The sequence below is a fragment of the Schistocerca gregaria genome, chromosome 11, assembly GCF_023897955.1.
Source record: "Schistocerca gregaria isolate iqSchGreg1 chromosome 11, iqSchGreg1.2, whole genome shotgun sequence".
NCBI classification, from domain to species: Eukaryota; Metazoa; Arthropoda; class Insecta; order Orthoptera; family Acrididae; genus Schistocerca; species Schistocerca gregaria.
In genome coordinates, this window is record NC_064930.1 from 107566167 (window position 1) to 107583935 (window position 17769).

Below are 17769 nucleotides of genomic sequence, written 5' to 3' on the forward strand. Positions count from 1 at the left end.
GGGCGGACCGTGCAGTCTCAGAGTACCCGGCTGCTGTTCCGTTCCATCCCGCCCCGGTGTCGCATCCCTGGAGGTGGAATACGGCCTGAACGAGTACGTAGAAACAGAGTAAAGGTTTACACAGAATATTCACAACATCGCTGCCAGACTGTACCGTATAAGGATAGATCGGCACAGATCCGACACCACTCTCGACTGACCTGGCACCCCTACGAGCTAAAAGTGCCTGACTATTTATACTGCTTTTCCCCTCACTTCTGACGTACTGTCAGAGAGAGACAGAAACTACGGCAGGGGTGAATTCCCATACGCCAGTCACTTACACGTCGCAACTATCGGCTCGTGCCTACTGCCTCAATCGTACGTCGCAGTAACTTAAAACAGAGCTGCAGTTCCCTGCCTCGCTGTTGCTCAAGTTGCACGTGCAATACGCCGCTGCAGCTCCGCGTCACGTTTACCCTGCCCGGCCTACTGGCTGCCAACTATTACCACACACTACCGGCGGCCACAGATTTAATCACCCAACCGTGTTTAATATTTTTTGTGGGATCTAAAATTTAAAAACCTCCCTCACACCGGCCTGATTTAGCTTCACTGATCAGGATGGTAAAAAATATGCGTATATTAAGGGAATTTTCATTCACAAAGCAGGCTTATCACATTCACACAGTTAAATACTGTTCTATCCTGATGAAATTGAGCTTAACTTAAATTCCATAAGGCAGTGAAGCAATTTCGAAGTCTCGGTGCGACGAAAATTTTCAGTCGATCTCCTGAAAACATTTGTAATAATTAATAACTTTCGGTCATCGCATGGGGAAGACCGGAGATCTGCTGGTAAGACCGTCTTAGCCTATTTATTGGAAGTAACTGGATATCTGGAGCATACAAAACGGCAGGTTCGTCCAGTGTAATTCAGACGTTCCCCACTGATCCCATGAAACACAGCGTAGTAAGCAGACACTATCAATAATAACCAGTTAAAAAATACGCGAACACACTTACTTCAGTTTAGTTCGTGTATTAAATTCCTTCTCATACATAATCTCATCAAGATGGCGACTAGCTCAACATTACATACATATACATCTTCATTCTTTCCTGGCTAATCTGCAAGATCTCAATCGATCTTTTCATAAGAGAAAACATAGATAGCAGACAAGCTATTCCGTGGAGTAAATGCACGCTCCAAGGAATAGTAGGGCTTGAAACTACTTTACATTGTTAATCGTCGTATATTAAAGTCTAGGAATCGGTAAGATAAGAAGAAATATTTCGAGATATGTACTGAGTTATATAATTTATAAAAAAAATTTCTTTAAATATTGCGGAGAGACTGCTGCAAGAGACATTACACGCACCTTAACTGAATTTTTAACAAAATTCCCCTTTCCTACGTCTAAGACTAATACTAGTGCAGCACAAGTCTTTGCAAATCTTAGTATTTATATAGGGTCACAAACACAGTTCTAAATAATCTACTTTGATAATTGATTTGGGTTGCAGTGAGATGTTTGTTTGTTATATTACTCACATAACCACCTCCATTGTGGCGAGTGATGTTTCTCAGATTTACTGTCACGCTATCTCGGTTTGCACTATAAGTGGAGCACAAACAGAATATCTCTATTATTAACACTTTTTCCTAGTGGGGCGGCAGTATTATTTGTTATGTCGCTGTATTTGATGTAGGAGAACACTGTAGATGCACTGCACACGTTTTACAGAAATACACACTTTAACACGCACTTGTGGGAATGTGGGAGGGTGTGCTGCAGCGAGGGCGTGAGGGGTTGGGGAAGGGGGTTGGTGCGGTGGTGGCGGGGGTGGCGGATGCGCCACGTAGGAACGGAGGGCATCCTCGAAGGCGGCATTGAGCATGTTCTGCAGGTAGCTCTGGAACATCTGGCGGTCGCTGTTTTTCTGCTCGGCTCTCGTGTGCTCCTCCCTTTCTGTGGTCATTTTTAGTGGGCAGTGCTGCAGCTTGACACCTAGCACCTTATGTTCTTCCATCACCTGGTACCACAGCCTGGCCTCTTTCATTCTCGCATCCCCTATCAGAAGCAACACTGTTTTCTTGGGGTTTGTTTTCACTCCAGATGCCTTGCTAAAAGTTTCTATTATTGGGAAGACTTTGTCAATGTCTCCCTATTCTTCCACAAATATGCTCACATCATTGGCATATTCCGTGCGTGCTACTTCTATGTCCTGCAATTTGTAGCCTTCGATGGTGGCGGCAAGTTTTCTGAGCAGTGCATCGAGGGCCACTGTTAATAAAGCTGTCTACATGGGGCACCCTTGCCTCACAGATTTTTCCAATTTTATTATCGCGGATAACTGGCCATTTACCGTCACTCTAGATGTAGCATTGGTCAATATATTTTTGACGACTTCTGTGAATTTGGGGCGAAAACAGAGTATTGTTAAAGTTTTTAGCAGGTACTGGTGACCGATCCTGTCAAAGGCCTTCTGGAAGTCGACAGAAATAATCACTCTGTCGGTTGTAGCGTGCACTGTAATGTCTCTGTACATGCAGATGCCATCTGAGATGTTCCTGCTGATTGCTTTCTTCAGGGCGAGCTTCATGTTTTTGGGAACGCATTTTGCTGCTATTTTGTAATCCACACTTAAGAGGGTTATTGGGCAGAAGTCTGAGAGTACTTTCAGAGCTTTCATTTTTGGATGCAGAGTTATAGTCCCTTCCAGGAAGGAGGGTAGTATCTGTTATCCATTCAGAATTTCATTAATAATTTCTGTAATTATTTCACCTATCGCGTCCCAGCAGGCGACATAGAATTCTGAGAGTATTCCGTCTGCTCCTGGAGCTTTATCGTTGGCGCAGGTTTTTGAGGATGGCTCTTACTTTTTCTGACCCAGCCTCGTTCAGCAGAACTCGATCTGCATTATTCAGCTGTCTCCGCATTTCTTCTAATATTTTTGCAGTCTCTTGAAAAGGGCAGTGAAATGTTCTTCTATGTGACACATCGTGTCCCATTTGGTTGTCAGCTTACGGCCTGCTGTGTTGCTAAGCTCCCTGATAGCTCTGCTGTTTGCCCTTTCCCCCTCTCTGTGCAGATGGTGCAATGTGGCAGATTCTTCTTCTATCGTGCCGTGTGTCTGGCTGCGAACGACGGTGCTTTTCATCTGTTGTCGCTTGATGTTGAGTAGGCACACCTTTATTGCTCTGACTCGTGTGAGAAGCAGGTAGTCATCTGGAGGACTGTCGAGCACATCCTTCAGACATTGTGTGTAAAAATCTGCCGTGCTCTTCCTCCGGAATGCCTTCTCCGCACTGTGCCTAGTCGGTGCCTTTCGTATTTGTGGTTTTCCGTGTTCGACCCACCATTGTGTGGTGGACATATATTGTCACCAAGTCAGTAAGCTATGTTTTACGGTGTGCGCAATCTCCTGTTGCAATTTGACATCACTGAGATGTTGCGTGTTGAGCTTCCACACTGCTCTTCCTCCCGTGGTTTTTCCGGTTGACAGCTGCACCTTGCATTTGTAGGCACATCGGTCGGAGAAGATCACACGGCAGACATCCACGTGCGATAAAGAGGCAGCCAACTCGCTTTTAGGATGCGTGTGAGTTCGGGTGCTCGTTTTAGATTGCGATCTCACGCGCCTCGGTGTACAAGGTGGTCGTGGGCTCGGCGCCGGGACGGGCTGATCGGGTGCTGTGAATGACGGGCACGGCCGACACCTGGGCAGGCACGGCAGCACACGTGACCTTCACCCGCCAGCTGGCGGGAGAGAGGGTGACCGCCGGTTCGGCCCCCGTCGAGTTTTTGTTGTCGGAGTTGTGCCGCTTCTCCCCTGCATTGCCTGTGGCAGCCGCTGTTGGGTCAGTGTTGCAGGCTGGGCAGCCTCGGATGCCACTGCTGCTTCCCTTATGGCAGGATCTTTGTTCACGTGCAGGCTCTAGCCCATCAGAATTCTGGCACAGCTGGCTGCCTGCTCAGTTCCGTTGTCTGCGTTTTCACTCGGCAGCTGGGCCACTCTTTAGTTTCACTCCGCACGTGTTCCATCGAACTTTAAATGGAGTGTGTCGGTGGTTGCTCGCTATACTGAACGACACTGTGTCCCCCTGTGACAATAGAGGAAAGCACGTGTTTCCTTAGAATGATCCTGACGGACCTCACACCTGAGTCCACCTCATATCTGTGGCTGACACCCCAGAAATCTCTCATTACAGAGAGAGCTTCTCTGTACAACTCGAGGCGGCGTACTACTTACTGATTCGGCACCTCGAAGGGTAGGTCTACAACTTCATATTTCCCACCCCGTGTCTGGCGTACACGATTTTCACTTCACTCGACCGTCCCCGTGCTCGAACTTTTGGATTCCCCCCGTTCACGTTTACGAGCGTCTCGCATCTCGCCTTCGTTTTCAGTTTCGAGAAAAGGCCGAGGGACATAAAACCCAACGGCAGCCCCTGTATTTTGTCCTCTCACATTTTCAGTTGCTCGTACGTCCGTTTCCGTATATCGAAGGAAGACGGCTTCTCGTGCTCACAATCGAAAGCGCACTGTACCGTAGTGCTGGAGCGGTCGAACATTGTCACGACGATCGTTAAGACTCACCGAAGTGTAGTTTGCGGAAACGAGATTGCCGACGGTGAAACGGCTACAGCTGGCGTGGCGCGGGAGCCGGCAGGTGGCAGGCGCGGCGTAGTGGAATGTGCGGTGACGGATCTGCGGTCAGTAATCCTCATCTACCTGCGATGCACGGTGGGCAGCTAGAGCCCCTGAGCAGAGCGTGCGCTCGGTGCAGTGCCCCGGAAGCGACCGGTACGGACTCATCGTTTGATTTCCATTACCAGTATAAAACAGTGCAGATTCACAGAGGCTATTTGTGGGAGATGTACGGTTTCATCTGTACGTACGTAAATTCCAGTCTGTCGAGTGCATGTATTTCCAGCTACACGTGACTCTGATTAGTCTTGTCCCACGGTAAAGGCCACACGGGATGCGTGTACGTAGGATCCGCCGTCAGCTGCAGGAGATTTTGGAGTACGAGGGCTGGATACGAAGGGATATCACTGCTGTAACATCAAACCAGTCAGCTGCTATCTGTGTCGACACAGTGAAGGTCTGTTAGATGACGACGTACAGTGAGTGTGGACAGTACTCAATCTACTTCGGTGTGTAGACCACTGAATGTCATAGCAATAGTGTAACCATCCTAACCTTATGTTTACACAGATAGAGTAACATTTTTGGCTCAAAATTGGAGTGACAAGAGGTCGGAGCACACGAGAATGTTTCCAGAGATTGTGTGAAGCATGTGGTGGTGTGGCATTGCCGTACAGTACAGTTGCACGACGGGTTAAAGCATTGGTGTTAGGCAGAGATGCTGTGAAGGTTCACCCCTGTACAGAACGACCTCACGTGGAGGAGAATACAGTACAAAGTGTCACTTTGCCGTGGACGTCGATCCCCACTGGACCGCAAGTGAGTCGGCAACAGAAGTCGGAGTGTGCCACAAAACTTTGCTCCACATTCTGCACGACATTCTCGGGTACCGCAAAATTACAGCACGTTGCGTACGTCACAAAATCTCTGAGGTTCAACAGTGGACCCACTGTTCTGTCACACGACATTTGTTGGCCGGTACTAAAGGGAAGATGATAACTTCCTTTAACACACTGTCAGTATCAACGAAACCTGGGTGCGCTTGTACGAACCGAACTTGAAAAAGCCAATCCAGTGAATGGAAGCTCCCGGTTCTCATCATCCACAGAAAGAGTGTGCTACACTGAGTGCTGTGTTCATTGTTGTGCACGAGATTGATAGGGTAAGACTGTGTCACGTTGTACCACCGAGTGTCAAGGTAGTCGTTTCCTACTACTGCACGTTCCTGCAATGCCACCTTTGTCCGGCACTCGACATTTCGTTGAACAGTACCCCGTCATTCTCAGTGACAGTGCACGGTGCCACACCACTGCTGCTGTCCGGTACATTTTGCGCCACTGGCGAAGGGAGAGTCTGGAACATTCACCGAACTCGTCTGGCGCGAGTCCCTGTGATTACGATCCCTTTACCGAAGTGAAAGAGTTACTGCGCAGGATCTGGTACGACACCAGAGCTGACATTATTTGTGCCATAGGTTGGTCAGCTGGGACGTCAACAGAAATAGAGGCACAGATTGTATATGACACCTTCTGGGCAAATGAGCCAAAGGTCATAAATAACTGGGGCGATTATATTGAAAGTCAATAAAAGTGTTTCGGAGAAAAATAATACTGCTTATTACTGTCCATCCAGCCCTCGTATTCATAAGTAAATTTAAACTGTACCTACATATTTTTCGTCATCTAAGAAGAAAGTATAAATTTCAGAAAAAATATGAGTCAGTTCACAAAATAATTGCATAGGATTTTGCCTATTGTGCTGCATGTTTCAGCCCATGGTAACAAGTGCCTCATGATTATTGCTGCTTCCATAAACATATCAAATTCCTGTGCAAAATTTTGTCACTGTATGTGATAGAAGTTGTGAGAGCAAATTTCTTGAAAAAAATGAAGTAGGTCTGGGGAAGAGTTCTGAGTGACTGTGTTGAGTTAAATTTTATGCCTCAGAGTGCTTTTGTACAATAGCTTGTGCAGAATGGAAATACTTCTGTATTCATCTCCTGAACTAATGCAGTTACTCAGTTCAATGCATCATATGAGACATCACCACCTGTTAGCTGATCCTAAAGATAGTACGTATGAGGATAGGCTAGCATTCTTTGATGACCTATTGTTAGCTATTGAATAGCATCCAGACAAACTTCAGAAGCGGTTTTTTATATATAGAGGTAACAGAGGTCAAACTGTGCATTTCCGTTATGGTGGAGGCTTGAGAGACTGAGAAGAAAGGCACAACCCCTGGGTTGAAAATTCTCTAAGATTGTCAGTGTGTTTTCCTTGTAAAGATTAAAGGGCCTATAGTTACTGTATGTCAGAACAACAGAATATTAATTCCTATAGTGTATGCAGCTAATATTAAACTTACTCCAAATCTTCAAGATGTTATAATGGTTGCTAGTCACAAAGCATCGAGTGTACTGTCATCTGAACGGTATGTGATTATGGGAGTTATCAAAATGTTCTCATGTGTAAAATAGGTTTCTTTGAAAAGATGGGAATGCTATTTTTTCCATGCAGACAAAGCACATTGGTGCTATGTCACACTCTTCTGACATTGCAGCGTCTGAACTGTTAAGTTTCATCTCGTGTAAAAAGGTATATATGGTAGAATAAAATATATTGCAACATGTGAAAATATAATTTATTGCTATATTCAGATTTTATACATTGTTAATATACATTTTGTGCTCTGTTAATCGTGAAAATAAATTACTGTCGTTAAACAGTGTTATTTTTTCTATTCCAACCCTGTTAATCAATCTGCAATATTTTCCAAATAACTATTTTTATATGCTTTAAATTTGGCATGTATTGTATGCAAACCAACTGGAGCACAAATAAATTTAGGTATGTTATCTGTAAACTCTGCTTGTTTTGAATTTCTGTTTATAGGAGTAAATATTGGCAGACTTAGGCATAGCACACGTACACACACTTACACTCTTGCGTAAGTCCTCACACTCAGTGTGACCTTTGTTCCAACACATACCTCACTACATCATCAAAGAATAGTTTCACATGTGATCATCTTAGACCGAGGCTGTCCTTGGCGATCCGTATGGCAGCATTCGAGCTGCACTGATCCGTGACACTTGAATGCTTTAAATATATGCACTGTGTTGAGTTTTGAGATGTTAACTAGATCGTTTCACCCTGAAAGATGTTGACGGATGCACAGTCGCTTGTAACTTTGTCATATTTACCTGTGCTAATATGCTTCCAGTAGGTTCATTTCTGCTGAATGTGATGCTTATAGCCAGATTGAATCTCTTTCACTGTAATTTATGAATGGATATGAAGTAAGCCATGTATTACACTTGATTGATATTCAATGGTGATTGAGTGCAGTAACCTAACACTGAAATGATAAAAGTTTATGTGGGGGCAAGTAAACCATTAACACAGTTACTAATTACACTATCCTTCTGAACAGGTAGTTATATCAAAATGTAAACAATGTGCAGAGTAAGCATAATTTGGAAATAACACAATCCACAGTGTGCAGAATGCATTATGGAAGTTTGACACAGTTCTTGAGATTAAATCCAAGCTCACAGTAAAACATTAAAAACAGTCACCGAATTACACAATGATTTCATGGCTGCAAAATACAAATAAAACTCAATACATTATGTGAGCTGTAATTTGTGCTACTTCATCTGTGTACATTCTGCAGTAATTTAAGTCACAGATTTTGCTCATATCATAACCTCCCGCAGACTGACTAAAATGGCTCCCAAAATGCTCTTATTATATGTTTACATAATTAAAACCATATTAATTACTGACTCACTTTATAGCGCCAAAAAACAAATCACAAAACTACAGAAACAAGCAGACAAAATAGGACTAGAAATATCATTTGGAGGAGAAAAAAAAATACATTTCATGACAAATACAATTTATGCCCCTCTAAATCTTAAAATTCATAACAGCGCAATATCTAAAACAAATTGTTTCAAATACCGAGTACAATGGCTAATAAGCAACACAAGAAAAGATAGCCATAGTAAACAGAGTACATAAAATGGAAAGCCCCACATGGACCTTGTGGATGGTCAGGTGGCTTGCATGCCTCAGCCATACAAATATCCGTACAAAGGGGTATCTGTTGAGAGGTGGTTTCTGAAGAGGGGCAGCAGCCATTTTACTAGTTGCACAGGTAACGGCCTGGACAATTGATCTGGCCATGTAACATCAACCGAAACAGTCTTGCTGTGCTGATAGTGTGGATGGCTGAAAGCAAGGGGAAACTGCAGCCATAATTTTTCCTGAGGACATGCAGCACTACTGTACAGTTAAATGGTAGAGTTCTCTTGGATAAAATGTTGTTGTTGTTGTTGTTGTTGTTGTTGTTGTCTGAGACTGGTTTGATGCAGCTCTCCATGCTACTCTATCCCATGCAAACTTCTTCATCTCCCAGTACCTACTGCAACCTACATCCTGAATCTGCTTAGTGTATTCATCTCTTGGTCTCCCTCTACGATTTTTAGCCTCCACGCTGCCCTCCAATGCTAAATTTGTGATCCCTTGATGCCTCAGAACATGTCCTACCAACCTGTCCCTTCTTCCTGTCAAGTTGTGCCACAAACTCCTCTTCTCCCCAATTCTATTCAATACCTCCTCATTAGTTATGTGATCCACCCATCTAATATTCAGCATTCTCCAGTAGCACCACATTTCGAAAGCTTCTATTCTCTTCTTGTCCAAACTATTTATCGTCCATGTTTCACTTCCATACATGGCTACACTCCATACAAATACTTTCAGAAACATCTTCCTGACACTTAAATCTATACTCGATGTTAACAAATTTCTCTTCTTCAGAAACACTTTCCTTGCCATTGCCTTCTACATTTTATATCCTCTCTACTTTGACCATCATCAGTTATTTTACTTTACGTGTCTCATTTCCTAATCTAATTCCCTCAACATCACCAGAATTAATTCGTCTACATTCCACTATCCTCATTTTGCTTTTGTTGATGTCCATCTTACATCCTCCTTTCAAGACACTGTCCATTCCGTTCAACTGCTCTTCCAAGTCCTTTGCCGTCTCTGACAGAATTACAATGTCATCGGCGAACCTCAAAGTTTTTACTTCGTCTCCATGAATTTTAATACCTACTCCAAATTTTTCTTTTGTTTCCTTTACTGCTTGCTCAATATACAGATTGAATAACATCGGGGAGAGGCTACAACCCTGTCTCACTCCCTTCCCAGTCACTGCTTCCCTTTCATGCTCCTCGACTCTTTCAACTGCCATCTGGTTTCTGTACAAATTATAAATAGCCTTTCGCTTCCTGTATTTTACCCCTGCCACCTTTAGAATTTGAAAAAGAGTATTCCAGTCAACATTGTCAAAAGCTTTCTCTAAGTCTACAAATGCTAGAAATGTAGGTTTGCCCTTCCTTAATCTAGCTTCTAAGATAAGTCGTAGGGTCAGTATTGCCCCACGTGTTCCAACATTTCTACGGAAGCCAAACTGATCTTCCCCGAGGTCAGCTTCTACCAGTTTTACCATTCGTCTGTAAAGAATTCGCATTAGTATTTTGCAGCTGTGACTTATTAAACTGATATGTTGGTAATTTTCACATCTGTCAACACCTGCTTTCTTTGGGATTGGAAATATTATATTCTTCTTGAAGTTTGAGGGTATTTCGCCTGTCTGATACATCTTGCTCACCAGATGGTAGAGTTTTGTCTGGACTGGCTCTCCCAAGGCTGTCAGTAGTTCAAATGGATTGTTGTTTACTCCCGAGGCCTTGTTTTGACTTAGGTCTTTCAGTGCTCTGTCAAACTCTTCACACAGTATCGTATCTCCCATTTCATCTTCATCTACATCCTCTTCCATTTCCATAATATTGTCCTCAAGTACATCACCCTTGTATAGACTCTGTATATACTGCTTCCACCTTTCTGCTTTCCCTTCTTTGCTTAGAACTGGGTTTCCATCTGAGCTCTTGATATTCATACAAGTGTTTCACTTTTCTCCAAAGGTCTCTTTAATTATCCTGTAGGCAGTATCTATTTTACCCCTAGTGAGATAAGCCTCTACATCCTTACATTTGTCCTCTAGCCATCCCTGCTTAGCCATTTTGCACTTGCTGTCGATCTCATTCTTGAGACGTTTGCATTCCTTTTTGCCTCCTTCACTTGCTGCTTTTTTGTATTTTCTCCTTTCATCAATTAAATTCAATATCTCTTCTGTTACCCAAGGATTTCTACTAGCCCTCATCTTTTTACCCACTTGATCCTCTGCTGCCTTCACGTACTTCTTTCCCCCATTCCTGTCAATTGTTCCCTTATGCTCTCCCTGAAACTCTGTACAACCTCTGGTTTAGTCAGTTTATCCAGGTCCCATCTCCTTAAATTCCCACCTTTTTGCAGTTTCTTCAGTTTTAATCTACAGGTCATAACCAATAGATTGTGGTCAGAGTCCACATCTGCCCCTGGAAATGTCTTACAATTTAAAACCTGGTTCCTAAATCTTTGTCTTACCATTATATAATCTATCTGATACCTTTTATTATCTCCAGGCTTCTTCCATGTATACAACCTTCTTTCATGATTCTTGAACCAAGTGTTAGCTATGATTAAGTTATGTTCTGTGCAAAATTCTACTAGGCGGCTTCCTCTTTTATTTCTTAGCTCCAATCCATATTCACCTACTACGTTTCCTTCTCTCCCTTTTCTTACTCTTGAATTCCAGTCACCCATGACTATTAAATTTTCACCTGCCTTCACTACCTGAATATTTTCTTTTATCACATCATACGTTTCATCAATTTCTTCTTCATCTGCAGAGCTACTTGGCATATAAACTTGTACTACTGTAGTAGGTGTGGGCTTCGTGTCTATCTTGGCCACAACAATGCGTTCACTATGCTGTTTGTAGTAGCTTAACCATACCCCTTTTTTTATTCATTATTAAACCTACTCCTGCATTACCCCTGTATTCTGGATGTAAAATAGTCCCCCCATTTGGATCGCCAGCTGGGGACGGCTAAGGAGGATGTTGTCATCAGTAGAAACAAAACTGCCATTCTATAGAATCGGAGTGTAGTATGTTAGATCCCTTAATCAGGCAGGTAGGTCAGAAAACTTAAAAAGGGAAATGGATTAGTTGAACTTAGATATAGCGGGAACTGGTGATCTTCGGTGGCAGAAGGAACAGGACTTCTTATCAGATGAATACAGGATTATAAATAAAAAATCAAATTGGGATAATGCAGGTACACTTTCAGTAATAAATAAGAAAATACAAATGCGGGTAAGCTACTATGAACAGCTCAGTGAGCACACTATCATAGCCACGAAGCGCCCCCCCCCCCCCTCTCCCCCACCACAGTAATACAAGCTTACATGCCAATTAGCTCTGCAGATTATGAGGAGATTGAAGAAATGTACAAGGTGTACAACTTTGCTTCCGCCGTTTGCTGATAGGTGGCGACAACGGTAAGTAGCGGTTCTAAGTATTATTACAATCTGTTTATTGGCTAACAATACGAGCCCCTGACTGCTGATCCATTCTGTGAGAACTGCACATCAGTAGCACTTCCCATTTCCATAATATTTGTGGTTCATATTTTAAGTCAATCACCTTCTATCCCTCTACACGCACGCACGCACGCACGCACGCACACACACACACACACACACACACACACACACACACACACACACACACACACACACACACACACACACAGGGTGAATCGGGAAGAATGTTACATAATTTGTTAGGTGATTCTACATGTGAAAATAACCTGAAAAAGTCCTACAAACATGTCTCATTTTCAGTCATTATGGAGCTGCAGCGGGTTGAAGACCACACACATCCATGAATGAATATGAAGATAAGTGTGAATATTACTTACCAAACTGCTGTGTAGGTGACATGATGAACAGAATTATGGTGGGACAGATGACTGATCCATCCTAGAAGAGGTGTGGGGTAGAGATGGCATTTTCATTCATTCTTGGGAACTACAAGGTGTACAACTATGCTTCTGCCGTTTGTCGACAGGTGGCGACAACAGTAAGTAGCTGTCGAAGAAACGGATCGCAGACATCCAGCAGTTAGCTTGGACCTCGGTCAACATAACCTCATTCAAACATTAGTCAATTTGTGTCTGCATCATAAAGTTTTGCTTAATTGAAAATGTCAGTTTACGAGCCTAGTCCGCATCATTTGCGGGAGGTGTTACTGTTTTGTTTCAGTATGAAGAAAACAATGGCTGAGTCTCATCAAATGCTCTCAAGTACATATTTCAAGGACGCTATTAGTGAAAGAATGTGTCATGAGTGATTTAAACACTTCAAGGATGGTGATTTTAATGTGGTAGACCAGCTCAGTGGTGGAAGAGAAAATGTTTTTTAAGATGCAGAAGTGGAGACATTGCTGAGTGAAGACTCGATTCAAACTCGAGAAGAATTGGCAAGATTAGTGGGAGTGACACAGCAAGCCATTTCAAAACGTCTCAAGGCTCTGGGCACGATTCAGAAAGAAAAAACTTGGGTCCTGTGTGAGCTGAAACTGAGAGATGTTGAACGGCGTTTGTGTGTTTGTGAACAGTTGCCTCAGAGGCAAAAACCGAAGGGATTTCTGCATCGCATTGTGACCAGGGAAGAAAAATGGGTTCATTACGGTAACCCTAAATGCAAAAATTCATGGGGATATCACAGCCATGCTTCCACGTTGACAGCCAAACCGGATATTCACGGCTCGGGGATAATGCTCGGCATCGTGTACTGTGAAGTGTTAAAACTGTGAATCAATCACAGGTGCTCGTTATCAAAAGCAATTAATGTATTTGAGCAGAGCATTAAAAGAAAAATGGCCACAATACAGCAAGGGGCACGGTAAAGTGATTTTGCAACATGACAATGCTCGACCCCACGTTGCAAAAGAAGTCAAAATGTAGTTGTAAATGTTAAAATGGGAAGTCCTACCCCATCCGCTGTGTTCTCCAGACATTGCTCCCTCAGACTATCACCTATTTGGATCAATGGCGCATGGCCTGGCTGCCCAATACTTCTGATCTCATGAAGAAGTCACAAATTGGATCAATTAGTGGATCACTTCAAAAGACGAACAATTTTTTCGACACAGGGGGTTTGTACGCTGCCTGAAAGATGGGAGAAAGTAGAGGCCATCGATAGAAAATACTTTGAATGTTACATGTTTAACCAGTTTCATTAAAGCCTCAAATGTTGGGGAAAAAATGGCGGAAGCAATGTTGTACACCTTGTATGATGAGGAAACAAGTTATACAGACAGTTAATGGAGACAAAAATTTAATAGTCATGGGGGACTGGAATTCGATAATGGGAAAAGGAAGAAAATGAAAAATAGTAGGTGAATATGAGTGGGAAAGGAATGAAAGAGGAAGCCAGCTGGTAGAATTTTGCACAGAGCATAATTTAATCATCTCTAACACTTCGTTCAATAATCATAAAAGAAGGTTGTGTACATGGAAGAGACCTGGAGACACTGACAGGTTTCAGACTGATTATGTAATGGTTAGACAGAGATTTATGAACCAGATAAGACTTTTACATAGGCAGTTGTGGACTCTGACCACAATTTAGTGATTGTGAATTGTAGATTAAAATAGAAGAAACTGAAAAAGGTAGGAAATTAAGGAGGTAGGACCTTGATAAGTTGAAAGAAACGAAGGGAGTGTTATACAACAGTTGATTAGAACAGGTGAAAGAAATACAGTAGAAGACGAACGGGTAGTGCTAAGAGAGGAAATAGCGAAGGCAGCAGAGGATCAAATAGTTAAAAAGACAAGGCCTATTAGGAATCCTTGAATAACACAAGAGATGCTGAATTTAAATGAAAAAAGGGGAAAATTTAAAACAGAAGCAGACGAGAAGGAAGACAAACGTTTAAAAAATGATATTGGCACAAAGTGCAAAATTCCTAAGCAGGAATCACTATAGAGGACAAATTTAAAGATTTAGAAGTGCATTTCACTAGGAGAAAGATAGATGCTGCCTACAGGAAAATTAAAGAGGTCTTTGGAGAAAAGAGAAGCAGCTATATGAATGTCAAGAGTTCAGATGGGAAACCCATCCTAAGCAAAGAAGGGAAAGCTGAAAAGTGGAAGGAGAGTACAGAGGGTCTGTACGAGGGAGATGGACTTGAAAGCAATATTATAGAGAGGGAAGTTGATGGAGATGGAGATGAAGATGAGATGGGAGATAAGATACTGCGAGAATAATTTGACAAAGCTCTGAAAGATCTAAGCTGAAACGAGACCCCAGGATTAGATGATATTCTGTCAGAACTACTGATGGTCTAGGGAGAGCCAGCCATGACAAAACTCTACCACCTAGTGTTCAAGATGTTTGAGACAGGCGAAATGCCCTCCGACTTCAAGAAGCATGTAATAATTCCAGTTCCATAGAAAGCAGTTGCTGACACATGTGAAAATTACCAAACAATCAGTATAATGTCATGGCTGCAAAATACTTAACACAAAATCTCTAAAGAAGAATGGAAAAACTGGTAGAAGGGAAAATCAGTTTGGATTCTGGAGAAATGGAGAAACACACGAGGCAATACTGACCCTACAACTTCTATTAGAAGATAGGTCAAGGAATGACAAACCTACATTTATCACATTTGTTGACTTAGAGAAAGCTTTTGGCACTGTTGACTGAAATACTACCTTTGAAATGCTGAAGGTAGCAGGGGCAAAATACACGGAACAAAAGGCTATTTAGAACTAGCACAGAAACCAAATGGCAGTAATATGAGTTGAGGGGCATGAAAGGTAGGCAGTGGTTGAAAAGGGAGTGAGATAGGGTTGTAAGCTATCCGCGATGCTATTCAGTATGTATATTGAACAAGCAGTAAAGGAAACTAAAGAAAAGTTTGGAGTATGAATTGAAGTTCAAATAAAAGAAATAAAAATGTCAACGTGTGCCAATGATATTGTAATTCCGCCAGAGACAGCAAAGGACTTGGAAGGGCAGTTGAGCAGAATGGATAGTTTGTTGAAGGGAATATATCAACTTCTATACTCTCAAAACCACCATGAGGTGCATAGCAGAGGGTACGTCCCATTACACCAGTTATTAGGGTTTCTTCCTATTCCATTCACATGTGGAGCACGGAAAGAATGCCTCTGTGCATGCAGTAATTATTTGAACCTTATCCTCATGATCCCTGTGTGAGCGACATGTAGGATGTTGTAGTATATCCCCAGAGTAATCATTTAAAGCTGGTTCTTAGAATTTTGTTAAAAGACTTTCTCGGGATGATTTAAGTCTGTCTTCGAGAGTCTGCCGTTTCAGTTCCTTCAGTATGTCTCCAACACTCTCCCATTGGTTAAATAAACCTGTAAACCTTTGACCATTCGTGCTCCCCTTCTCTGTGTACATTCAGTATCCTATCTGATATGGGTCCCAGAAACTGAGCAATATTCTAGGATGGGACACACGAGCGATTTATAAGTAATCCCCTTTGTATGCTGATTGCACTTCCCCAGTATTCCACTGAAGAACCGAAGCCTACCACCTACTTTACTCATGACTGAACCTATGTGATCATTCCATTTCATATTCCTACAAAGTGTGACACCCAGGTACTTGTATGAGTTGGCTGATTCCAACAGTGACTCATTGATATTATTGTGATAGGATACTATTTTTTTTTTTTTTGTTCATGACTTGCAAAATTTTACATTTCTAAACATTTAGAGCAAGTTGCCAATCTCTGCACCATGATGAAATCTTATCAAGATATGACTGAATATTTATGCAACTTCTCCCAGATAGTACTACATTATAGCTAACGGAGTCATCTGCAAAAAAGTCTGGGGTTACTATTAATGTTGTCCGCAAGATCATTAATATACAACAAGACTAGCAAGGGTTCTGACACACTTCCCTGGGGCACACCTGAAGTTAACTTCTACATCTGACAATGACTCTCCATCCAAAATAACATGCTGTGTCCTCCCTACCAGAAAGTCCTCAATCCAGCCACAAATTTCACTTGATAGCCCATATGATCATACTTTGGACAATAAGCGTAGGTGTGGTACTGCGTCAAATGCTTTTTGGAAATCAAGAAACACTGCATCTATCTGGTTGCCTTGATTCAAATCTTTCAGTATGTCATGTGAGAAAAGTGCGAGTTGGGTTTCACATGATCGTTATTTTTGTAAACCATGCTGGTTGGCATTGGGGAAGTCATTCTGATCAAGATACCTCATTATGTTTGAGCTCAGAATATGTTCTAAGATTCTGCAGCAAATTTATGTCAAGGGTGCTTGACGATAGTTTTGTGGATCTCTTCTGCTACCCTTCTTGTAGTCGAGTGTGACGTTCGTTTTTCGAAGAACTCGACATTGCTTTTTGTTCGAGTGATCTGTGATGGATTATAGTGAGAACAGGGGCTAACTTGGCCACAAATTCAGTATAGAATCTGACAGGCATTCCATCAGGGCCCGGAGTTTTGTTCAAATTTAACGATTTTATCTGCTTCTCAACACCACTAACACTAATACTTATTTCATTCATCTTTTCAGTGGCACGAGGATTAAATTGTGGTATTTCTCCAGATTTTCCTTTATAAAGGAACATTTGAGAGTTAAGGATTTCAGCTTTTGCTCTGCTATCCCTTTGATATAAGATGAGTATCAACAATAGCAAAACAAAGATAATGACACAAGGCGCAGTCACGGGCTCTAGCCCACAGTTTCCAGTTTTCAGCTGCAAAGTCGTGTGTTTTGCACTTCTGTCGGCTTCGTACCATTCATCTGGAACCAGAACTTTACCTTAATGATGATCACTCACTGTAGTGGAGGCATATCGATTCTTAGGGCTGGTTTTCAATGCCCATTGACTTGGTTTCCTCACCTTCTAACAATACCACCACTTGAAAAGTAGGTTAGAAATCAGATTAATAATGTTGCTCATGCAGCATATGTTCGCTTTATCGGGCAACAACAAAGTTATTGACTGTGGATGGTATTGTCAGAATGGAAATAATGAAGTCACTGTAAAACAGGTCATTAATTTTGGCACTTATCTCGAATGGATTCCCACGTAGATTTTGTCGAAGTTGTTATGGCTCATCTTGTTGATTCTAAGGTGATTCCACTTTCACTGCTAGA